This window comes from Onychostruthus taczanowskii, unplaced genomic scaffold (genome assembly GCF_017590055.1).
Source record: "Onychostruthus taczanowskii isolate IOZ18803 unplaced genomic scaffold, ASM1759005v1 scaffold52, whole genome shotgun sequence".
Classification (NCBI taxonomy): Eukaryota; Metazoa; Chordata; class Aves; order Passeriformes; family Passeridae; genus Onychostruthus; species Onychostruthus taczanowskii.
The window spans coordinates 2,095,733-2,112,935 of NW_024502791.1; the positions used below are offsets into that span (position 1 = coordinate 2,095,733).

General features: G+C 36.8%; 1 protein-coding gene across 8 annotated transcripts in view; it reads left to right on the plus strand.

The window, feature by feature from the left end:
- NFIB (nuclear factor I B) overlaps positions 1 to 17,203 on the plus strand; it is a 172,767-nt gene that overhangs the window by 73,819 nt on the left and 81,745 nt on the right. The window lies entirely within an intron of this gene.

The following is a 17,203-nucleotide window of genomic DNA, read 5'->3' on the forward strand; positions in this document are numbered from 1 at the left end:
TATTCCTGGTTTACCTTGGAGTTGCTGAGAGATGCAATTCACCTAATGACAAAGTACATGAACAAATATTAAGTTCTAAAAATTTTTGAAGCTAGAGACTTTATTAACTATTTTAACATCACCATGTCTTCTCTTATTTTCTATTCCGAGGCTGTGGAAATTCTTTAGATAACCAGGTTGCTGGATGTACTTTGAGTCTAAAAGGTGTATTGAATTATATGTAAATGTATTTCATACTGTTAAAACAGATTAGGTGTATTTCCAGGTGACCAAATGAGCTTTTGAAAACTATCTTATATATTGAAATAGAAGCGTTAGGCTGTCTTTCATGCAGATATATGTCATTGCTGCTTATGGATAAAATGCTTGGTGCACAGTGGCAGCTAAATCAAAGAGAATTTGACATAGTTGTGTCAAAGTTTTTTTGTCAGCTCTTGTAAGCTTTTGTAGTGAGGTCTGTTGGGTTTCCCCCTTGGCCCCAAGAACCCATCTATTTCACTACTTGGCGTCCTCTGAAGATACTGCTAATTTTCACATATTTTGTGGTTTTGTAGTGTAGCAAAGTCCCACTAGGTGCCAGACAAACAACTTCTGTTTTTGTGATTTAAGCCACATTTGCACTGGGCTGTCAGAGGTAAAGGATTAATACATCATTCCAACTCATTAGTTCGTTGTCCCTCCCAAATCCTTCAGGGAGGTTTGCACACTGGAAATTTCATGTAACCTTCAAGTTTTTAATTTGAAATAATCATCAAAATACCCAAAACTATTATTACAGCATCAATGAACAGTCTGTGGCATTTTAGTTGTTTTGCTAAGGAGTGCACAGTCTTTTATTCTACAAGTTGTTTTCCATTTACTGTTCCTTACAAAAACCTCTTCAATATGCTGTTTTTCAGAATATGTTTTTAATCAAAAAATACATGTTGATGTTTTACGATAAGGCAAGAGAAAAGACTGGCCACACCTTAAGGAAAATGCTCTAATTCTACAGCTTACTAGTTCCCTCGCTTGGAAAATCTTGTTGGCTCTCAAAATATTCAACACCATTCAAATTTGCCTTTTGCTCTGAAAAGGATGCAGAACACTAAATCCCTTCTCCAAAACCAAATGCTTGTAATGTTATGAAAAGGGAGAACAGATGGTAGCATAAAGCTTAAGGGGAAAGTATAGCACTTTAATTCAAATTGTTTGACAGAGCTAAAGACAGCCACTTAGTTACCAATTGCTTAAGTTATTTATGCTCCTTTGTGTAACAGAAGAAAACAAGGAAATTAAAATGTTTTGTACATTCAGAGAGAAAAGGGTAAGATAAGGCAAAATGGTAGTTTATTTGATTATGCTGTCTGCTAAAAGTAATGCCCAAAATGTGATGTGTCTTACTAAGAAGCCTTACAGAACCATTAGAATAATTGAAAACTAATTGTATAATAAGTGATTGTATAATTTTGGTTTCACAGTGGGCAGGTTTACGCTGTTACAATGTGATAGCCTACTAGTAAAATACACAGAGCTTCATAACTTGGAACCTTTCGGTATTTTCCTTCCACTTTTAACTAAATTAGTTTTGCAGTTCCTCAGGATTTAGATTGTGATTCAGTGCATTAACTTATCCCCATGCTGCTTTGATTGAACAGCAAAGCATCCATTACCAGTGCCATATCCAAAGTGACGTTTCCATACAGACTGCCTGCTGTTTCATTCATAACCACAAGGCAGCCCAAAACGACTTTGCTTCTTTTTACAACTTGCAAGGAGTTAATGGACTGTGCTGGCTCCCTGCCAAAACCTTTAAGAAACTTTATTAATGTGTTATGAGGCTGGGACACCATAGTGCAGGATTTTATTGGTTGCTCATTTTAATGAATAAAAATATGTATGCACAATTAAAACCAGGTTTTCAAGCAATTGCCTTCTAGTAAATGTTAAGTCTTTGACAATGATATTCCTAAAGTTTGCTAATGACAGTTTTGCATATTTCTTCTCATAATGCAAAACTTTGCCCTGCAAGGATATTAAATGTGTGTTGTGAATGCTCCTTTCCATGCTAGCACCAGCTTTTGCCCTGAGAGTACCCCTTTCTCATGCAGAAAAAGAAGTATTGAAAGCTTCTGGATGGACTTTACCATAAAAGACTGTGAAGGCTACATGGCTGTGGAGACATAGTCAATCTGTGCACACCATATTAAGAGCCAACATAATGTAAATAGCTTCGAAATTAATGCCAGAAGTCAGTTACTGGTAGGCTGGTTGTCTGATGAAATTTATGTGTTATTCTGCAAACATTTCTTCTCAACAGGTGATGGTTCCTCTGATGTATATTTAAAATTTAGAGTTCACTCAAACAGTGATGTAGGTAAGACTAGGTAATATTCTTAACAGATTCTAATGCCTGGGAGCAAGGACAGAGATGTTTCATTGCTTAAAGATATGTGAACACTTTTTAAAAAGAAGGTTGGTTCATTACATTTTCTTCCATCATTGAAAAATAAAAGTGATAACTTAGAGTCCTTATTCACTAAGAAGTATCCCCATTTCCAGTCCTTAGATGCTATTTCCTAAAACCTACAAATACTATCAGAGTAAAAAATCATCATAAATTTAATGAAGACAACAATAGGGAATACAGAAAGAAAAGTGGAAGTAAAATTTAGTAGGGGATGGAATGAAGTTAGTAGCAAAGCAGAAACTTTAAATAAAAATGTCTCACACTGTTTAAATAGTTTGTTATATTAGTACATGTTGACAACTGTTGAGTTCTCATAAAAGTTTCCATTCTGTTGTAAGGCCTCTCATTTGGACTTGACAATTTCAAAGCTTGGTCCCTTAGAAAGTAGTCATGCTTTGCATGTCACTTGAGCAAAGAAGTTGACAACGGTTTGCATGTATAAGGAGGCTCATAAAGGACCGTCCTTGGTATCAAAACAGAATGGTCTTGTGACAAAAGTTTACACTATTTTCACTATTTGTGATAAAATGTTTACACTATTTTCCTGTGAAAAATATGTGGAGATAGAAAAAGTATATGCTGGGGATCCTTACTGAAGAGTGCTGCAGTGATTATTTTGGGTTTGTGGGTGATGTGCACAGTATTTTTGTAGGAATAGTGCTTCAGTATCCCAGGTGTAGTTAAGCCTACATTCCTCCACCCTTTAACCTCTTAATACAGTAACTGTCTATTGTGGACAGGCCTGACACAACTGAAGTTGGCCATGAGCATATGTAATCAGTGAGCAATGCTCTCAAGGAGATGCTGCAGTGGTAGATCATCTCCTGTTGGAGATTTGGATTTAGGAATATATTTTCCATATAAAAGTGAGACACCCTTATGCTAATAGAGATTCTGTTCGCATAATAAAGATTTTTGGTTTAATTTTGCACATACATACATACATATGTGCACAGGTGCTGCATGAGTATCAGCACAGCATATTTAAGACATTAGGTTTACTTGATGCAGAACTTTAGGAAAGTACTGCAAAAACTAAAATTCATGTGGCTCAGAGAGCAAAAACATATTGCCAACACTGATTGTGACAACTTGACTTTCAAGGATCTATCTATGTGACTTTCTTTTTGCATATAGCTTTGTATACTTCAGGCAAGATGGATTAGGAATCTTTGGATGTGTAGAATAAACAAATAATATGTTGATGCAAACCCCAAAATTATATTGTGATAACTTTTGCCCCCTCGTGTGTTTTGGAGTGAAGTACACAATTCAGTGTTCTCTTCCATGAGCTTTTTATGAGATTTAGCCATAAATTCTAGCCATTAGTGAAGGAATGCAAATAAGGTGGAGGTATTATTCAAAACACTTGTATAAAACGGAAACATATTTAGCAGTGCTCCTGAAAGAGGATTTACTCTGAGTTTTCCTGTCTTGAAAATTTTCAACAAAAGGAAGATCATGTAGGAGTAAGCGTATATAATAAAATAGATCTTGATCCTTCTTTCCTTTGAATACTTCAGCAAGTCATATACCAGTAAAAATGTGTATTTAGAAAGGCTGTAGTAACTGGTAGAGCCTTTCTAAATATACAAGTGGAACTGCTAATATACTAAAATACTCAGATACTGCTAAGATTCAAGGATATTTCCTACAGCATTAAAAGTAGAACTTGAGTATAATGGAATAGTTTTTAATACTGTAAATGGAATTTCACAGTCATTTTAAAGCTGGAATAGGCAAAATTTGTTCACTTTGTATTTAGTAAACCAGTTTGCCAGTAGCATTCAGAACCCAGGGACTGGGGATGCAATCTCATTTTCTTACTGCTTATAATATGAAGGTGCTGAGTTACCTGCAAGTATATAGTCATCTTTATCCCAAGTCACTGGCCTGGTATCAGGATGGCCAGATAAAATGAGACCCTGGAATTTGTGCTGGACAAAGCTGAATATCTATCTGGGTTTTGTCTCTCATAAATGAACAGAATTGTATTCTTGAGCACTTTCAATATTTCTTTCAGTCCAGGGGAAGTTTTGGGGACTCTCAGTAAGCGAAGAACTCGGTGCATCCACAGAGGAAAATGGCCCAGGTTTTTTCAGTGTTTTAACTAAAAGTGCAATGTTTGCCCAGTGAGGATGAGAAATGGGGAACAGGTAGATATTTATTTTTTAAATACATACATGCCTTTGAAAGGAAGAAGAGTGCCATGGCATTTACAGAATGAAGCTTCATCTGTAGAGGCTGTAAGCAGCAGATAAGATGGAAAGTGGTGTGATTTTTTGAAGATGTCCCTTTGCATGAGAGACTGGTAAACATAGTCCCTTGCTAGTTTTTGTCTTTTTGTTGTTGTTGTTGTTGTTGGGGTTTTGTTTGTTTGTTTGTTTTTGTTTTGTTTTGGGTTTTTGTTTTGTTTTGTTTTTTGGTAGAGAACAGTTTAGAGATACACTTATTAAATATTAATGGAAGAAATGCTCTTTGGAACTTTAACCTCAGCTCACTGGAACCTTACAAGGACACCAGTATTACACAGCTGTGTGACTTCGACCCTGTTTACTAATTAAACAGAGGTGAAAGTCACTTAATTCAGAAGCATATTAGGTGAACATAACTATCAAAGTGAATGTCTTCTCTATTTAGTAGTACAAAAATTTCTCAATAGAGTAGAAAGGATTAGAAATGAAATATATAAATAATCGACTGGGGTTGATCTGAAGTCTTCTGCTGCAACATGGCTATGGGTAATAAACATCCATTGACTAGCATTTTCACAAAAAGCTCCTATTCAGATGTTGTTGTATAATGATAGTTGATAGGGAGGCTTAGGACTGTACATAGATAGGGGCAGCACACATAAGACAAGCTTTGTATTCATTTAGTGTCTGTAAGGTTGTGATTCTTCTGCTAATGGAATATTTTTTTCTTGTGTGGACATTTCCTGTTTTATATTTTAATTCCAAGTGATGTTAAAATGCCTGTAGAGTTTTATCTTGTAAAGAGAATTCAGTGAAAACATCATGATGCTGTCAAGTGTCAGCTGTCATTATCCAGACCACCAGAATTTTGTGAAACTGCCTAGCAAGCAATAGGAAAGCAGTGAAATGCTTTTTCTTTGGTTGTGCACAGTTATAGTTAGAACAGCATACAAGGCCTAAGAAATATCTCAATTTACATTTGTCTTGACATTGGACTCAATGAAAGAACACCCTTCTGTCTATTATACATGCCTGGGACAGAATTGTTAACGTTTTATAATTCTGCCCATGGCTGTCATATCTCGATGAAGCAGTCCACCTCAAATAAAATAGAGACAGTCACAGCAAAGTCTTGAGATGTTTGGAAGGGTTTTTTACATTTTGCTGGTAGCTTGGAAAAGATAGCGATTTTCTTTAAAAGCTGGCAAATGCAATCAGTGTGAAGGAGGTATAAAGCTTCTGGGGCTTTGCTGGTGCCTTGTGCCTGAGCACAGAGTAGCTGTGCTTTGCAAATGTCCCAACGTGTGTGCTCCTGGCACAGGGGAAGCATATGACGATTTGTGCATAATTTAAAACAATAAAGTAAGCTTCCCTTCAGGAAACCTCTCCTCCCCCTTTTTTCCCCAGTGATGGTATGTGTGGAGCAGTCAGCATGTCTTTTAGCCCCACTGCTGTGCACAGTGTACTGGTGAGCCTGGTGTGACTGACCTGTGGTGCCAGGTCCCACTCTTGTCTGGAAAACCAGCTCCTTGCCTCACTTAAAACAATCTGATGGTTTTAGAACCGGTTTTGACTTTTGCCCTTCATGCAGGACAACACTAGATCGACGACATTTCGGGATAACTGTTTGGCAGCCATTTTAGATACTGCCTGTTCTGAGAGCTCTCTGGCTGCCAAAAATTGCAGACACTGTGCCAAAACACTCTTGGCAGTAGAGATAAACTTTGCAGAGATACACAGTCCAGAAATATCTTATAATTACAAAGCACAGGGGGCAGAATGTTTTTACAATACAGCTGTGCTAATGTAAACATTTAATTTGGCAGCCCTCTCCACCCACTTTTCAATTAACTGGGTTTATGCAGATACTTTAGGCCTGCAATAAACTTTATTGCTGCTTCTCTTAGAGTACAGTTTATGAAACACAGATTTGAAGTATTTTGGGGGCTTTCTATCCATTTAGTAAGGCACATTGAAAATGTTAGGCTGTTGTAAAGGGAAGTGTCAATTCCTGTTTTAAAATGCCTCAGCTCTGGCTTCACTAAAAGCCTTTGCTTTAAAAGTATATATTAATTGGGGCCTGTCTCCTTTGTTTTTCCCAAAGCAAGTAACAGGATATTAATAGAAAGAAATGAAATCACTTAAAGAGCTACAAAAGGACATTTGTGCTTGTGGTGATCATTAGAAAAGACAAATGTTCCTGGTATTGCAGAATGGTGCTACAGAGAATAGCTCTGAACAGCAGTCTTTACAACTATAATTGCAATAATTTTGTGATAGCTGCAGTAATTGTTCTCATAGAGTAAAAGAAAAATAATTTCCAATCACAAGCATTATTCAGCCTTAGATGGCAAAAGCAGCCAAAGTGCCTTTCCTGAAAACTCTAGAATGCTGGAGGTTGCAGTATTTTATAATGACATGAATTAATTTTCTTTGTGAAATTGGTTAATATTTTATAATATAAAAAGGCATATTAGATAAAATCTTTTCACTGACTATCAAATAAATTAAAGTAACTCTCTCTCATAACTCTTGCATTTCGTGGGAATGAAAAGAATGACTTTGAAAGGCCAAAAGGTGTAGTCCTTCCTCACAGTCCCTTCCCAATTATGAGGGGAATCAGACCATGTCAGAGGGGCTGTCCCTGGTCTAGAGGGCTCTGTATTCAGGAGTAGGCAACACAGAGTAAGCACAGTCACAGAATCAGATTAGCATGTTCTCTAGTAGTGCCAGACTTCAAGATTTAAAGAATAACTTCAGTTTGGACAAACTGAGGAGTAGGACTGATTTTTTGTTGGTGGTTTTTTTTTGGAAGTATGTTGTGACTTTAGTTATGAAACTTGGATGGATAGCCAAAAGAAGCTGTCTTGTCTACTTTAATTTTGACATTTGTATTTCCAGGCCAAGCCACTTATTGTTGATAATTATGCCATAGCAGTGGCAGAATGAAGGCTTTTGATAGTCCCACAGCAGTCTGGTTGATGGTCTGTGCCCCACAGGGCATTCAGCTTTGGTTTCCCTGTGTGTGGCGCCAGGACGTGGTGGTGTGAGGCAGTGGGATGACTGGTTAAGGGCAGAAAAGTGCCTTTAAAGCTGACGTGCAGAAACTTGTTGGGGACTGGCTGAAGTATTTTTGCTTTAAACTTCAAATGAGGGAAGGGAAGGTATGCAAGTAGATACTAAAGTGACAAGACTGAGGACATAGTTTACTAGAAAGTTTTTAAATGAGCCTGTTATGGCCCAAAACCAGCTCAGTGAAGTTAGCTACAAAATTTTTTAATGGATTCCAGAAAGTTTGATTCTTAATATAAGTGAAAGGCAATCAGAAAAACAAGAGCTTTTTCCCATTGATTTGCCTTTTCCCAATTTTCATTGAAGTGAGTTAAATGCATTTTTTTAAAAAGTGAATTTATTTGTTTATAGTAGACATCATATAAATGTGATTAAGTTACTAAGTACTAAAGCATAACAGCATAGATATATTAAAAACTAATTAAAGAAGGTCAGCAAAAGCAGATGCTAAACACTAACACCATAAGCTAGGACCTAGTTGTAAAGTCAATTCTATCTCTGCAGCCTGTTGAGCTGTAAACATTGGCTGTGAGGAAGGGAATATAGTTTATGTATGGGATCCCATACAACTGACTACTGCAGGAATCCAGAATAACTCCTTTTCCTGCATGATCATAAGACATTTTCTTACACTCCTATTGTAGAAAGTAGTCATTGCTTTAAATTTATTGTTGTCTTACTTTCAATCAATCAATCAATCAATCAATTAATTTTGATGATAAATTGGAATAATCTGTTTTTCTCAAGTGCTCCTCCTTTATTAGGAACACACTTGTTCAGCATTGTTGTTGTGATTAGTGTATAATTACAGTACAGAACAGAGTGCTTTTGGGAGTGGTATGAAAGTTTTTAATAGATTTTGGGCTTTCTGTTAACAATAAAAATTTAGTTTGGTGGCAAAGGACTGTGATGAGTGGGATCTTTATTTTCTCCTTTATTTGGCCTGTGAGAATGCTGGTCATGGCCCAAAGGCAGAAGCAACATTTTAAAAAAATTATGCTTTGTAATTCATTGGTGTTAAAATAACATGTAATCAAGATAGTAAATGCCTGGCTGCAGGAATGAAAGATCTGAAAGGCAGTGAGAAATGCATTCCACACCTACAAAGAGATTGTTTATCAGTCAGCTTTGACACCAGTACTTTAATGGATTATTGGTAAATAAAGATCTGTATAAAATGCAATTCCCTCTGTTGCCTCCTTTCCCAAGGCTTTATCGAAACATGGGTGACATTTGGGGACAAAATAACCCTTGTATTTTTTCTCTAAGAATAAGCCTCCTAAACAGCTGGGATTGGCAAGAGGTGATTTTGTACCAGTCTGGGAGAGCAGAGTCCCTCTACAGCTGCTGAGGGTCCTTTTTCTGGCAGAAAATCTCCAAGTCTAGCAGGGAGCCAGACCTTCCTGGGGAGCTGAGCAACATGTGCCACACTCTGCCATGTCCCCTTTGAAATTTGTGGTCCACTGTAAGTGCAAGAAACCTTGACTGACCAAAGGAGGAAACATCTACAGTATTTCCTCCCTCTGCACATGTTGGCAACGTTCCCACCTCTTCCTTTGAGGCAATGAGCACCAGTGCTGCACTGCCTCAGGTTGCAACAGCCTGCAGGAATCTGCAGAGCACAGGGCTTGAAGTGCTCCTACCCAGTTCTATGCCCAGAGTGGGAACTGTACCCACAGAGAAGTCCAACCTCCCTTTGTTCAGGTATTTTGGAGTACACAAAATCAAAGCTATTTTCTCATCCTAGGTTTGAAGCTGAATGTTTGCATAATGTTTGGGCAAATGCTGGATGTGAAATAATACTGTTCAGATATGGCAAGAATAAAAAAACTATTTTCAAAGTGGTAAATGCAGTTTGCCACAAACAGCAATCTGCTGCCGATGCATCCTTGAGGGTACTTTAAACTTGGATCCTAAGGGGCGGGGGCAAAACAGGGATGTGTGTGGAGGGGATTCCATGCTCTAGCCATGTGTTAGTGGATTCTTTAGAAAGATGCTCATATCGTGAAAGCACTCATACAGTGGCAGCAAGATTTTACCCTGCCAGCCCATGGATGATAGTAAAATGCTGTGTCAGTTCCTTGGAAATCACATAAACAAGAACAAATGAAGTATTCCCCTGTAGAGCAGAAGAGAGTTTAAGTAGATTAGGCTCTGGTATAGCACTTCAGTTTATCAAGCATTTAGTGTTTAGGATGTACAATACAGCCGTATGTGACTTGCCAACTATCTGGGCTTCCCCCACTGTTTCTGGTTTGGCAACAACATGGTTTTTCACCCTGTTGCAATGCTGACTGCCAAGGAGACATGGCCAGCTTTCTGCTTCCTGTCTTCCTCTTTGTTCTGGCTTGGCCTGCATTCTGCCTGCCAAGTCACAGATGCCAAAAGCTTATACAAAAAGGTCAAACAACTAAGGCTTGAAATCACCTATGCCAACATTTGTATTTCCTTTCTATTCTTCTGTATTTGGCTAAATGGAAAGTACACACCACATAGCTGAGACAGGCATACAGAGAAGTTTTTGCAGAAGAGTGCATAGATTATAGTTCTAAAAAGTGCTCATGGTGGCAGGGAGCACTGAAGCTTTCTTAAAATTCCTCTTAAGGAATTCTAAGTGCTTGAGATATATAATAACCTTTTGGTTTTATGAGTTTGTGTCTCTCCCCTTCCTCACCCAACTTGATTTTGCTTACTCTTGCTGTTTTACTATATTTAGGAGTCAAGTTCCTTTGGAATTTAGTACTACAGAACTCAGCAGTTGGATCTGCAGCTGCATGAATACTTGTGACCCTGTTGTAACCATTAAGAAAATTTGGCTTTCTGTAATATTTATAATTGGAAAATTCTAATAATAAGTATGTACCTTAAAGAAACATCATCAACATAAATCTGAAAACTCCTGAACTGTATGGTTTTATATAATTTCTCTAGAATAAAATTAATTTTTCTGATTGCGGTTCAGCCTCTCCTCACCTTGTGAGATATAAGCAGAAAAACATATCTACCACTTCTATTCCTGTAATGTTTCTTGATAATGATATTCATCTATTGTTTTAACCTCCAAGTTTTAACCTAAACACTAAGACCGATAATAGTAACCTTAAATGCAGAATGACTGTTGACCATGAGTTTTAAAGTTCCATACTTGTAGGGAAAGCCTTCTGTTCAGATGATTCATCAAAGCCCAGGTTGCAAAGCACAGCTTACTATTTCAGTCAGTCTTCAAAGGAAACTTTACTCATCATCCTCTCAGCCTCTCCCCTACCCTATACACCCTTAAAGAGAAGGTGTTTCTTTAAAGTAATGGCAAGAAGCAAAATAAAACAAAACACAAGGACGCCTTCAGCAATAGGCATGATAATAATAATTTCATAATAATTTCATAATAAGCAGCACTGGATTGCCTTTTATTCAGATGAGCAAGAAACCTGTACAACTCTTAGTGGTTTTACATTATTTAACTAAAAATGTTTTCCTGGGCACTGCAAAAATTGCAGGGTTGAAGAATATTCCAAGGCATATAGTGGTGCCACAAGGAAGGTAGAGAGACAATGCAAAAAAGAAGATAGGAAAAAGAATACAGATAGTTGCAAGTCATCTTAGAGTAAATCTTTAACAATTTAAGAATACAGTAAATCTTTAACAATACAGTATGCCTAAAGTTAATTATAGACTTAGATCCTGAGTAAATGGAGCTGCCAAAGTCTTTAATGGGGTAGCTGTGCTCTTTCTAGGGTCAAATATTGGTTGTGGACAGCTGCACGTATGCAAAAATATGTCAGATTTCCATCACTCTTCCCTATTAATCTCATGAAAAGATACTGTCCAGAGAATTTACCTTGTTCTGCCCTAAAATCAGTGCACTTCTTTTTTCATACTTTATAACTTAATAACTGTCAATTTTTTGACATGTGAATGCTTTTATGTGTGTTTAGTCTAGTATTTTTTTGTAACGCTGCAACACACTGATTACATTTTTTTCCATCTGCTGCTTATTAAAATAGACTTATGCTAATACATTTGGGAAGGCAGCTATCCTTTTGGTGTTGACATATGCCTTTGCAGAGAGATCCTCATGCGATTGCCTGTATTCTACATGAACTTAGTGTTGGTCTATGGTGCATTGTTTGAAATGGTGTAGGTGAGAATGGTGCAAAGATACCTGCACTTGCTGTGACTGAGCCAAGTAGTATATGAAAAACCCTGTAGGTTTGCAAGCTTCACAGTCTTCCTAGAATTATGTTTTCTGGGCTGTCGTCTATATACAGTCACATACTGTGTAACATACTGTGGTAACCTCTAGACTAAACTTGGTATAAAACTTCAGTTTTATTCTTATTGTCATGGCTATCTGTCTCCATGTACTGTTTCCATCTTCTGAACACTTACATCATGCTGTTATCATTAGCTATGGGTATGGAAGTGATTTCATTGTTAATTTGATTAAAATAGAAGAAAGAGTCCCTACAATATTCCTAGTGTTTCCTGCGGGGGACACAGGGCTTTAGACTTAGAGCAGACAAACTGACTTAATATGGAATGTGCTTTAATGTTGTTACACAGCTTTAATTTTAGCGATTGTGTATGTAGGAAGAGTAATGCCAGAATCACTTTAGAAAAACTGGTCAAACAATGTGCTGGTCTATGCTTAGTTTCTGGAGATTACTTTGCTGCTGGTGGAGTGCTTCTTCTACCAGTCCTGATGTTTGTTTGCTGTACTGCAGGCAGGTCACACCCCATAGTTCTCCTTCCACACGTGGAAATGAATGTGAGGCATTGAACAGAAGAGTATCATATGAGAAGTGTTTATTGCTATGGGGCAGTTTCACACTTTTGTGGTGGTGGGGACAGGGGGGGAAGCAATCTGGGAGGAATTCTGACTAGCAGACTTAACTGTGCTGTGTCCTGGGAACAGTGCCTTTTTTTTTTTTTTTTTTTTTTTTTTCCCCCCTTTTGGTTTGTTTTGTTTTTCTTGGTTTGTTTTTACAAGCGTAATGTGTGACTTACTAGTGGGCCCTCTTCAATGCTTGCCTGTCAGTCACACCCACTGGGTGGAGAAACACAGCCCTAGGCCAAGGTGAATTTCACGTGAGAATTGTATTTTCTCATGTTCTTGCCATTACTGATATCATACTGCTGTCCTGAAAAGGCTCCATTGTTGTTCATGCTACACTTTTAAGCTGGCATTAAAGGGATACAATTGTTATTCAGAGTTACAACACCTCCTGGAAAATTACTTGAAAGGATAAAAGCATTTCGGGGCTTTAGAGATTTGCTTAATACAACTGTTCATAAGTGTAAAATTTAATGTCAAACTAGCCAATTGATCTCATCTGCATATCAATACAAATTCTAGGAACTACAGGGAAACCTGAAGTGCTCAAAATTAGGCAGATGTGAATAAAGTTTAGACTTGGCATTGTGCACTTTTCTGGATTCACTTTGAATTGCTCAAGTAACACAGACAGATTGACTTTACACTGCTTTGGAGTGCTAGTAACAACCACACCAAAAGAAGGCTGGGCTGAAAAGAGAGCTGTAATAATGTTCTCATTTCAGAATCAAACAACATGTGTTGTGTATTTTTGTGGAGCAGGAAGAGATGGGCAGAAGGGAAGAAGGTAAAGCAAAATGAGTTTCAGGTTTCCATTAGAGTATTGTCACATGCTTGAAATCAGTCGTAAAAAGGTCTGCCATAATTTCAGTGCATACAACTGAACTATTGTGCAGTACATTGTGTATCATCTAACTCCTTCAGGTCATGTGTTTTTAACCCATTTGCTCAGGAAAACAGAGCTGCCAAGGGGCTTGAATACACATAAGGTATTATACTGAATCTTGAACCTGCTAAATGGGTGCACAATAGGGAAAATTATTAGTATTGTTCACAAAAGAAGGGCAGTACAAGTATGAAGTTGCTATTTTTTGCTCTAAAGTTTTTTGAAAAATCTCAAATATTTGTGTGAGGAAGGCTGTTTTGAAAGTGCTGTTCACATTTATTTCTGTTCTTTCAGTAGTGCACAAGAGAATCAAACTTATTTAACCCATTAGACTTCCCCCTTCTCAAAGCCCAAAACATTGGCTATAAGTGAGATAAGACAGAATCTATATGAATGTATAATTTCTGCACACACACACACACATATGCACACATACGTGAATATAAAGGGTTATTAAAATGGAAAGTTCTGTTTGGATTGAATTTTATTTTATATATTTAGCTAGCAGAAAGTGTTTTTTTAGTATTAGATGGCCTTTAATAAGAATTTAAATCTGCAGTTATAGGACATGTTGAATATTTAAGGTTAATCATTTTGGCTTCATTTCTTGGGGCTGTTGGGTGGTATAAGGTCTTTTGCTTTATACACAGACTGAAACTTGAGGTTTTGATATATTTTCAGTAAACATGTACAAGGTTTTTTAACTCCAAAGGCTTTTTTTTATAGCTGCAGACCAAACCACTCTTGATAACTTTCTCAAGGTCCTGCTGTGATAGAGTAATGGTAAGAAAACAAGCCTTATAAACACTGGATGGTTAAATAGTATTCAAGGCACTGGCAAATTACCAGGTGCAGCAAGAATTTTGAGTCAGGGTTTTTGTTCTCCCTCATTTTCTCTTCTGAACCCCCCTTAATTAGCACTCAATTTTTACTCATGCAAAAAAAACCCCAACAACTAGTAAGCAATAAAAATGAAAGCTTTGGAATTTGAGCCATCTGGGTTTTTTAGATAAAAAGTAGTATCCTTTTTTTCAAGTATATAATACCCTTAGGTACTGCAAGAACATGTGCCAACTTTTGTAAATAAAACAAAATTGAAAAAGCAAAAGCAGCCTCTGCTGTATATTGAATGGGCAAGCATGTTTTAATATCTTGCAAAACTGGAGCTGGTATTGTACCTTTCAGGTACAATAGTCCCTTGTCAGGGAACTTCGCCTACATAGATGATTAGAAAGTCAGGAAAATTAGAAATTAGGGGACTTAAAAGAAGTGGTATGTAATATCTAGGCAAAACTATAGAATTTCAAACAGATGCTGCATGATATTAGCCACAAAATGACAGAGTTATATTGGGCAAGCACAAATTAATATGATCAAATATGTAATACATTAATACTTTTTAAATAATTATAATAGTTTTTAATAGCTTTTGACCAATTCAGCTGCAATAGCAGCACTGTTGCTAGTAGGGAGGTGAGGAACCTGTGGAAAAAATGTTTTTAAAATTGCTTTGTTTTAAACTTGAAGGTCATGGTTTAGATGGTTTAAACCAAGATAATTTTTTTCTTCGTAAATTACATGCTTTAAAAATAATCCCTTACATTATTTGCAGAACATCGTTGCACAAACTCAAAACTGAGTTGGTCATACATTTATATGCTTTAGTCAGTTCTAGATTTTAAGTTCTGCTGGGGCACATCATTTGACTAGCTACTTCTAATTTTTATCTACTGTAAAAGGTCAAAGTAGAGGAAAACTAATTCATAGGTCATAATTTTTTTATCGCTATTGCTTCAGTACTTTCTCATAATTTGTTACAAACTTGTGTGTAAACATGGTGCCTGTGAGCACACATGCAATTAAAATCAAGCTTTAAACCACTGGCACAAAGACCTGGGGTGATTTTTTTCAGCCAGTTCTTGTATATTACTTACTTAGTGCCCATTAATAGATTTAATCTTTTGTCATGGTTAGTTTGTTTTAATTGTGAGTGTGCATGTGTGTGTGTGTGTGTTTGTGTGTGAATATGGTTAGGCACAGTGGTGCATATTTTGTCTATGAACTTTTAGATTACAGCAGATGAAATTAAACCCACTTTATAAAGAACATGTGTATATACTTCTATTGGAGACTTTTTTTTTGCACAAAGATCTCTGATAAAAAAATGTGTTACTTGAAGATCCTCAGAGCTATGGCGTTCCTTATGCCCCATGTCTCTTAGAAGTAACTTAAGTAGCATACGATTGTAAATGTCTGAACTGCTGAGGAATCTGTCTTTTATTGCTGTATGATTTAGTGGAGAGTGCAATGCACTTGGAAGAAAAAAATGCAGATCTGTCCTACAGTATTTGCTGAACTATGTTTTTTTTTGTTCTTTTAAACTGTAATTTACCATAAAGTGCCTCATCCAAAACTTGATGGAGCAACTTTTCATTGATTTTAACAACCTTTGTCTGTGATTCATGTTGACAGAACTGATTTTTTCTTATTCCTGTGATCCTTATCCCTGGCCTAAGAATGTTGTCTTATATAGTGGAAATGTGAATTTTTTTTTCTCCCTGAACTCTTTTTGCTTTCCTGCTCTACAGTTCAACAGAAAATGAAATCCTGATTGCATGGGACTCAGTGGTAGAATCTACATTAGCTTCCCTGAAACCAGAATCCATGCAGCAGGTTCAGGTTGGATGTCAGGAAGAATTTCTTCACAGAAAGGGTGTCTAGAAATTGTAACGGGCTGCCCAGGGAGGTGGTGGCGTCCCCATCCCTGGAGGTGTTTACGAAAAGACTGGATCTGTCTCTTAATGCAGTGTCTGGCATGTGCTGTCTCTAGCTAACGAGGTGGAATTCAATCATGTGTTGGGCTCAATAATCTCAGAGGTCTATTCCAACTTAATTGATTCTGTGATTCTGTAAAAATCTCAGCAATACACATGCATTTACGTCAGGGTCAACTCTGTGTTACATAACAGAATAAAGTGGATGGTTTATTATTTAGCTGAAGGTATATGCAAGGAAATTCCTATTATTTGCTTGCAAATATGAACTTTTAAATTAATATAGTTTATAATGTAATTTCTTGCTTTTCTAAACATCACAATAAACCTTCCACTGTGTTCTGCATTTTGCTTTTGATTTTCTGAAGAATAGGTAAAAAAAGCCCTTTATGAAACATATCTTAATGGAAGAGGTCTTCTTGGTTTCAAAAACTGACTTCTGAATATTTCTGACTATAGTAGTATCCACAGTATGCTCCAGATGGAGAAAATTAAACATTTATATCTCATCTTTTCCTACTGAATCCAACGACTTTTGGAAAGAAATGTCATTCTTTCACATTCATCCACATGTGGCTTGATACCTGTAAATCTCTTCTTAATGTACTTGTCAAGAAAGAGCTCAACTAATATTATGAGGTATGGGAAGTATTTGTTTCAGGCCATGAAAAAATGTAACCCTTTTCTTAACTTAAAAATATGCATGTGTGCGTGTGTGTGCATACATAGATATGTGTATATTCCATGCACAACTTATAACACAGCTGGGGAAGTTTGTTCAATTTTCAATATGAGCAACATATGGTCTTTATAAATTGTATAAGAAATATTTTGAATAAATAAGTGTTGTGACTTATGTCACATAAACAAATAAAGGAATTTAAATTAAAAAGATAAATCTGTGCATGGGATGTCAAGCTGAAAATCTTACTATGCATATTGTTATTTTCATTGTAGTAAATGCTTCTAGGTCCTTGAATGTCTTTCAACTAT